Source organism: Bombus terrestris, unplaced genomic scaffold (genome assembly GCF_910591885.1).
Source record: "Bombus terrestris unplaced genomic scaffold, iyBomTerr1.2, whole genome shotgun sequence".
NCBI classification, from domain to species: domain Eukaryota; kingdom Metazoa; phylum Arthropoda; class Insecta; order Hymenoptera; family Apidae; genus Bombus; species Bombus terrestris.
The window spans coordinates 6,575,598-6,583,462 of record NW_025963552.1 but is presented as its reverse complement, the minus strand read 5'-3'; the positions used below and the strand labels follow the sequence as shown (position 1 = coordinate 6,583,462).

At 61.5% G+C, this 7,865-nt stretch overlaps 1 non-coding gene across 1 annotated transcript; it reads right to left on the bottom strand.

Moving 5' to 3' along the window:
- Window positions 1-1,484: 1,484 nt before the first annotated feature.
- LOC125387023 lies at window positions 1,485-1,589 on the bottom strand. The gene has a single exon (XR_007227625.1). It is a non-coding gene; the product is annotated as a U6atac minor spliceosomal RNA (small nuclear RNA).
- Window positions 1,590-7,865: the final 6,276 nt, after the last annotated feature.

The following is a 7,865-nucleotide window of genomic DNA, read 5'->3' as shown; positions in this document are numbered from 1 at the left end:
CTGCCCACGGTTTTTGGACAGTCGCTGGTGGCCGGGACTTCTCCTCTCCTCCAGCGGCGTCCAGCTTCCTTTCGGCGATGTTCTTCTGCCCCATCTTACTTTTTCTCCCTACCACCACGCTCCACCCGCCGTCCTCCCGAGTCCTTGGGGGCGGCGGGGGATCTGTGCGGGCGGGGGGGCGAGTAGCGGAGTATTCCGCGCTCCGTCGGGTTTCGGGAGTGCTTTGTTGCTGCTGCCGCTGTTGTTGCAGCTGTTGTTGTTGTTGCTGCTGCGGCCTCGATAGACTCCCGAGTTGTCTCTCCACCATCTTCGTTATGGAGGGACCCAACTCTTCTAGCTTTCTCTCGAGGGCGTCGAGTCGCGCTTCTTGGGTTGCAGCCTCGACCCGTGGGCGGTCCGCGTCGGCACCGCCGCCCCGCAGGCCTTCGATCGCGGGCATAGACCTCCTTGCCAGCTCTCTCCTAAGGGCGGCGTTCTCCTCCTCCAACGCGGACAGTCTCGCCTCCACCAGCCTCATTGCCGCGTTGTTGCCGCTGCTGCCCGCTTGTTCTCTCCTTCGCGGGGCCTCGCTCTTCCATGCGGCCGAGATATAGCTTGCCGCTTCCTTCAGCGCTTTGACGTACGTGCCCTTGAGGTTGGACGATGTGGTCGCCACCTTCATGATCTCGGACACGTGTCTCGTTAATTCCGCGCTGACGTCCGCGGCCGAACTCGTCCTCACTTGTATCTCCAGATCTTCGGAGACTTCCAAGGTGGCTGTTGTCGCCAGTCTCCTCTTCTTCCCCCTGGATGCGATTGATGCCAGTGATGAGCGAGACGCGAACGAGGCTACCGATTCTTCGTCGTCCGACCTCGCTCGCTCCCGCGATCCTCCCGCAGCAGATGTTGTTATTGTTGTTGCTCCGTCTGACGGGGCCGGCGCAAGGAAAACGCTGCCCGCCCGGCACCCGCTTCTCGTCCTCGGAGTTCTCGATGTCTCCATGTATTCTTCCGAGAATAGACTTCTCGCTTCGCCAGGCGTGGTAACACGTTCGGGGGCCTGGCGGCCCACCCCCGAGCGGCCGTGGTCGTATGTTGACGACGTAGTGGGGCCCACTTGACTACCCCCGACTACGCCGGTACTGGGGTCTCCCTCCCCTGTACTGTACGTGTTTCTCCTATCTGTTGTGCCTTCCATGGTGAATGAAGTTGTTTCTCGCCGGGTCGTCATCGGGAATCTGTCCTGGTGCCACTCACTCTTTCGCACCCTGTCCCGGAGAGTCCGGAGCAGGGTGACAGGGAGCCCCACGAGAAGGTGAGGTGAGTGGTCTTGACAGGCATGGGCCCACCAACTTCTCCGAAGTTCCTCGCACCGGATCAGCGACCTGACGGGTACCAGAGGCACCGACCGGCCGCCACCCGACTATAGGGGAACATCAGATCCATCGGGGTTTCCCGGGGGGTGGTCCTACGCCCCGAGAACCCATGCCCGCCTCATGCTCCCCAAAAAAATTCGGTAAGTGCCGCCGAAAGGCGACAGTGCCTTACCATTTATATGTGTTCCATCCTTGTCTAGGGGAGTGCTAAACGTCTCTCCTTTCATACTACACAACCTAACCCCAACCTAACCCCAACCTAACCCCAACCTAACCCCAACCTAACCCCAACCTAACCCCAACCTAACCCCAACCTAACCCCAACCTAACCCCAACCTAACCCCAACCTAACCCCAACCTTTTTTTTTTTTTTTTTTTTTATACGTGGGGAAATCCTCATGGACACCCGGGCGCCACCAGACGCGTCCGGGTAGTGTCGGACTCTTACCGACTAAAACCCCACGATGACCATCCTGGCGTCTTGTGGACTTAGGGTAGGTTCTCTCGCGAATTCGACCACCGCTTGTAGTCCGACGCCGCTGGTGTTGTCCTCCGAGATGTTGTTCCGGAGCCAGAGGCAGGTCATCCACCTCTGGCCACGTCGCCGTTGCCTACTTTCAGCCTCCGGGTCCCCCAGTTGGCGTCCGAGCTTCGTCCATCTGCAGGTTTCATCGGGGGGAGGGGGGAGAACTCGCCGTTCGGGGGCACCAATCCCTACAAGGCGCTCTTGCCCCCACCCAGCCGGAAACTCTCGTCGGCGTACCACGATGTCGCCCACAGGTGGAACGGTTGTCCCCCAAACCGACTTCCCCACCCGAACATCCTCCTGGTGGCCCGTACTGCTTCCTCCTGGTTTGGGGTGCCCTCTAGTCTCTCCTGGTCCTTGGTGGAATCCGAAAAAACCGGATTTGGTCACCGCAATCCAAAGCGCCAACGTCATCACGGAGCGGTCACCCATCCCAGACCGCCCCGCAACCTGGGGTGCTTAACTTTCGTGATCTAACGGGAACGAGTGTTTCACCCCAGCCAACGGACGTTGACAACCTAACCCCAACCTAACCCCAACCTAACCCCAACCTAACCCCAACCTAACCCCAACCTAACCCCAACCTAACCCCAACCTAACCCCAACCTAACCCCAACCTAACCCCAACCTAACCCCAACCTTTTTTTTTTTTTTTTTTTCGTGGAGAAATCCTCATGGACTCCCAGCTGCGAGCAGCATGGGAAGTGTCGGACTCTTACCGACTAAAACTCCACGGTGGTCTTCCAGACGGCTGTTCGAGAAGGGCTCAGGGTCTCTTGCGAATACTACCAAGCGCTCCTCGCCGTCTATCTCCCTTCTGGGCGGGAGACTTCCTTGTTAGACAGAAGATCGGGGCCGCCAGGGGGGACCACGCCCCCTAGCGCCCCTTTCCTTGGGTCTTGTTACTTCCTTGATGGCTCCTTGGGCGCGTTCACGGCGGCGGTACCGCCGGTCCGTGACGCGCGGAGACTCCTTGTTGTCGCGCCCTGCTGGTATGCTGGGCTTTCTCTCTTTCTCTCTCCGCCCGCTCCTTCACGAGCATAACTTGCTCGCAGAAGGTGCGGACGGCTCTGTACTCCTGGGGCCCCCTGAGCATAGCTTCGATGAGCGTCTCGGGGGCCAATCTCTCGCCGATCTCGAGTCGTAAGACACGTCGCGGTACCTCCCACGCCGGGCAAGCCTCCAGCGTGTGCCGCGCCGTGTCCTCCTCCTCCCCACAGTGGTGACAGATGGTCGCCACCTCTCGCCGGATCTTGAGCAGGTAATCGCCGAACACCCCGTGGCCGGTGAGCACCTGAGTCGTCCTGAATGTGAGCGGGACCCCGCCTTTGTCTCTCCACTTGTCCCAGTTGGGCAGGACGGCGCGGACGGCCCGATGAGGGCGCATCGCATCCTCTTCCAACAGCTGCGAGTGCCACCGCTCCCATGCTTCTAGTCTTGTTTCCTCCCGAACGTCCACGGTTGGTGCCGTCGGCGTGGCACGTCGGTCCAAGGTCGCGGCCCTCCGGTGTTCGTACACCCGGCGAAGGGCAAGGGCCTGTAGCTCGAACGGGGGGGACGCGGCCAGCACGGTCGCTGTCGCGTAGGACACCGTCCTGTATCCCCTCGCTGCCCGGATGGCGATCGTCCTGTGGAGCCTTCTCACCAGAGTCCGGTTACGCCGGCTCACCGCCAGATCATCGGCCCATACGGGCGCTCCGTAAAGGACTCGTGACCTGATCACTCCTTCGTAGAGCCTGCGGACTCCCAATCCTGCCCCGCCGATGTTAGGTAAAAGGCCGCACAGCGCGTTGGCTGCGGCCGTTACTTTCGGGGCTAAGTACTCAAAGTGTGGCTCGAACGTCCACTTACTGTCGACGATCAAGCCCAAGTACTTCATCCGGTGTCCCACAGGGACCTCTTCTCCGTCGATGACTATAGTCGACAGCTCCGCAGGCGGCGCTCCTCTGCGTCGTTGGTCGTAGAACCACAGGGCTTCCGATTTCGCCGGCGACACGCTCAAGCCGAGTCTTCGAATGGCGTGCACCGCGCATGCCACGGCGGTCTCAGTCAGGCATGCGGCGTCGTTCCACCATCGTCCGCTGGCCAGCACCAGCGTGTCATCCGCGTAGCATATCATGCCAGCCCCCGGCGGCATGGGACTTCGGAGGACCGAGTCATAGGCAGTGATCCACAGAATCGGTCCGAGTACCGAGCCCTGCGGCACGCCGCGCTCCACCGGTCTTCGCTCCTTCACGCCGTTTCTGCCTGTGTAGGTGATCCACCTATCGTTCAGATAGGCCTGAATCACCCTGACGAGGTATGGCGGGGACTCGAAGTGTCGCAGCGCCTCCACGATCCTGCTCCAAGGAATGCTATTGAAAGCGTTGGAGATGTCCAAGGAGACGGCTACCGCCACCCCTTCTCGCGCGACCATGTCCTCCGCCATGGATCTCAGCCTCTTTACCGCGTCCACGGTCGAGCGGCCCCGGCGAAATCCAAATTGGCTATCGTGCCATCCGGGAATCCGTCTCTCCATGTGTGCCTCCAGGCGGGCGACTATGATCCTCTCGAAGAGTTTACCCACCTCGTCGAGAAGACACACCGGCCTGTATGCCGATGGCGCGTCCGGCGGTCGACCCTCCTTCCGTAGCAACACGAGTTTCGCCGTGCGCCACGCCCGAGGATAGGCGCCCTCCCTCAGGCACCTGGAGAACAGGTGCCGCAAACGGGGAGCCAAGGTGTCGATCGACTCCGTCCAGACCCGGCCCGGGATCCCGTCCGGACCCGGCGCCACGTCGCGGGATGCCATCTTCTTCGCGGCTTCGAGCAACTCTTCCTCAGTCACTCGAAGTTCCTCGTTCCAATCCGTCGGCGCCGTCCCGTCGATGGTGGTAGGGGCTGGCGCGGACGTCTCGTTGTTGTCCCGCCGTGGGAACAAAGTCCCGATGACGTTGTCCAGTAACGCCGGATCCATGTTTTCGGTCAGCGGGGGGGCCGAAGGTCGCAGTTTCTTCGTAACGATGCGATAGGGCCTCCCCCACGGATCTGAATCGACCAATTCGATCAATCGATCCCAACACCGGGCCTTGGCTAGTTTGATCTCCCGTTGGAGAGCGCGTCTCGTCTCTCTGTATTCTTCATAGCGGCGAGAGATCTCCTCCTCGTCGTGTGTCCGTCTGCGGCGACGCGCCCTTACGAATCTTCTCCGGGCCCGCATGCAACCCGCCCGCATATCGGCTATTTCCGGTGTCCACCAATACACGGAACGGTCGCCTCTGTTTCCCGGGGCGGAGCGCGGCATAGAGGCGTCGCATGCCGCGATCATGTATCCGTGGAGTTCGTCAGCCTCCTCGTCGACGCTACCCAATGTGGAGGTGGTGGTGGGGGGGGTTGTGGTGTTGTCCCCCCGTGCGTCCCAGCTCCAGGCGGAGACAGTGACCGCCGCCCGCAGCATGTCCTTGTCCCTCTCCTTCAAGCGCCACCTAGGTGTGGGTGGTGGTGGTCGACGGGACCGGTTCTCCTCTCGTTGTCGTCGGGCACCGCTGTCGCGCGCGGCGGCCTCCCCCTCCATTTCCATCATTATATAGAGGTGGTCCGATAAGGTCTCCATTCTGTCGGCCACTCTCCATCCGTGGATCTTTCGGTAGAGCCCGGCGGTAGCCCAGGTAACGTCGACGATGGACGATCCCCTCCACGCCACGCAGGTGCTAGTTGTGCCCCTGTTCACCAGGACCAGTCCGAGCGTCGCGGCCCAGTCTGTCAGCATCCTTCCGCGGGAGTCCGTCCTGGTGTCCCCCCATTGCGACGAGCGCGCGTTGAAGTCCCCAAGGACGAGTACCTGACGAGGCATGCATCTACGAACGCAGTCACCGACCTCGTCCAGGAAGTCCCCGAACGAGGCCACTCCGCTGTTGGGCGAGACGTAAATACCCACTATCGCGATCCCGTTCCACTCGACGGCGACGAAGCCGTTACCGCGATCCAGCAGGGCGCCGGGCGAACACAACGCCGGCGTCCATGTTATGGCTGTAGATCCGTTCAGGTCCCCGATCCAGTTGGGGGCGTCGGGGACGCGGTATGGTTCAGCCACCACAGCGAGTGCGACCCGATTCTCCCGTATAGCCTGGAGAAGCAGGTCCTGCGCCCGTCTGGCTCTTCCTATGTTACATTGGAGCAGGCGGTTGAAGTTACTCCGCCAGCTCCATGGCCTCCTCCCGGCCACTCGTCACTGCTGATGGTGACTCCGCCCCGGTAGCGTTTCCGCCGTAGTTCTCGTTGCCGCCGGCGATGGTAGTGATAACGGTGTCGGCGGCGGCGGCAGACCGACGGGTAAGCTGCCCCTTACTTCTCTTGATTTTCGGGGGGGCACATGCCACTCCGCCCATCCTGTGTCCGGATGGAGCTCCCAGTCGCTCGCATAAGGGACATTTCGGCGCCAAGGCGGGACATCCCCTGGCGCGGTGCCCGCTTTCACCGCACCTGTAGCAAAGACGGCTTCTATCCTCGGCGGACGTGCAAGTTGCCCGTACGTGCCCCAACTCCAGGCACTTGAAGCACTGTAAGGGTCTCTTCGGTATGGCAGAGACCCTCGCGATGGACCACCCCAAGGCCACCCTGCCCGCCTGAGCTAGCTTGCGGGCACCGGCCGCCGGACACCTGACCCATGCCGATCCGAGTCCGCCCCTGGAGACGCCGATCTCGCCGATCCGAACATCCTCGCTGTTGCATCCCGCGGCCAAGGCCAGAGCTTGACGCAGCTCCTCCTTGCCCATTGAGATGTCCACATTGGTGACCCTCAGCTCGGCTTTGATCGTGGGAGTTCCGACCCTTACCTTGGTCGGGTCCAGAACGTCTGCCAGGCGCGTCGCAAGGATCGACGCCTTTTCTCTGTCCTTGTCCCTCGGGACTCTGATGACGATGGCGCCCGTCACCGCCTTCTTCATCGTGACGGCCTCCACGCCTATCTCGCCGAGGGGGATAGCTCTTCTGGCCATCGTTACGACGTCGGCATACGACATGTTGGCTCCCTCGCTTAACGTCAGTGTTACCGCGGATGTACTCGGTGCGCGAGGGAGCTTGACTGTTGGCGACGTCTTTTCCTCCCTGAATGGCTTTTTAACGGTGCCACCGCTGCCCGATTTCGGCGCGCCTCCCATCCTATCTGCCCACGGTTTTTGGACAGTCGCTGGTGGCCGGGACTTCTCCTCTCCTCCAGCGGCGTCCAGCTTCCTTTCGGCGATGTTCTTCTGCCCCATCTTACTTTTTCTCCCTACCACCACGCTCCACCCGCCGTCCTCCCGAGTCCTTGGGGGCGGCGGGGGATCTGTGCGGGCGGGGGGGCGAGTAGCGGAGTATTCCGCGCTCCGTCGGGTTTCGGGAGTGCTTTGTTGCTGCTGCCGCTGTTGTTGCAGCTGTTGTTGTTGTTGCTGCTGCGGCCTCAATAGACTCCCGAGTTGTCTCTCCACCATCTTCGTTATGGAGGGACCCAACTCTTCTAGCTTTCTCTCGAGGGCGTCGAGTCGCGCTTCTTGGGTTGCAGCCTCGACCCGTGGGCGGTCCGCGTCGGCACCGCCGCCCCGCAGGCCTTCGATCGCGGGCATAGACCTCCTTGCCAGCTCTCTCCTAAGGGCGGCGTTCTCCTCCTCCAACGCGGACAGTCTCGCCTCCACCAGCCTCATCGCCGCGTTGTTGCCGCTGCTGCCCGCTTGTTCTCTCCTTCGCGGGGCCTCGCTCTTCCATGCGGCCGAGATATAGCTTGCCGCTTCCTTCAGCGCTTTGACGTACGTGCCCTTGAGGTTGGACGATGTGGTCGCCACCTTCATGATCTCGGACACGTGTCTCGTTAATTCCGCGCTGACGTCCGCGGCCGAACTCGTCCTCACTTGTATCTCCAGGTCTTCGGAGACTTCCAAGGTGGCTGTTGTCGCCAGTCTCCTCTTCTTCCCCCTGGATGCGATTGATGCCAGTGATGAGCGAGACGCGAACGAGGCTACCGATTCTTC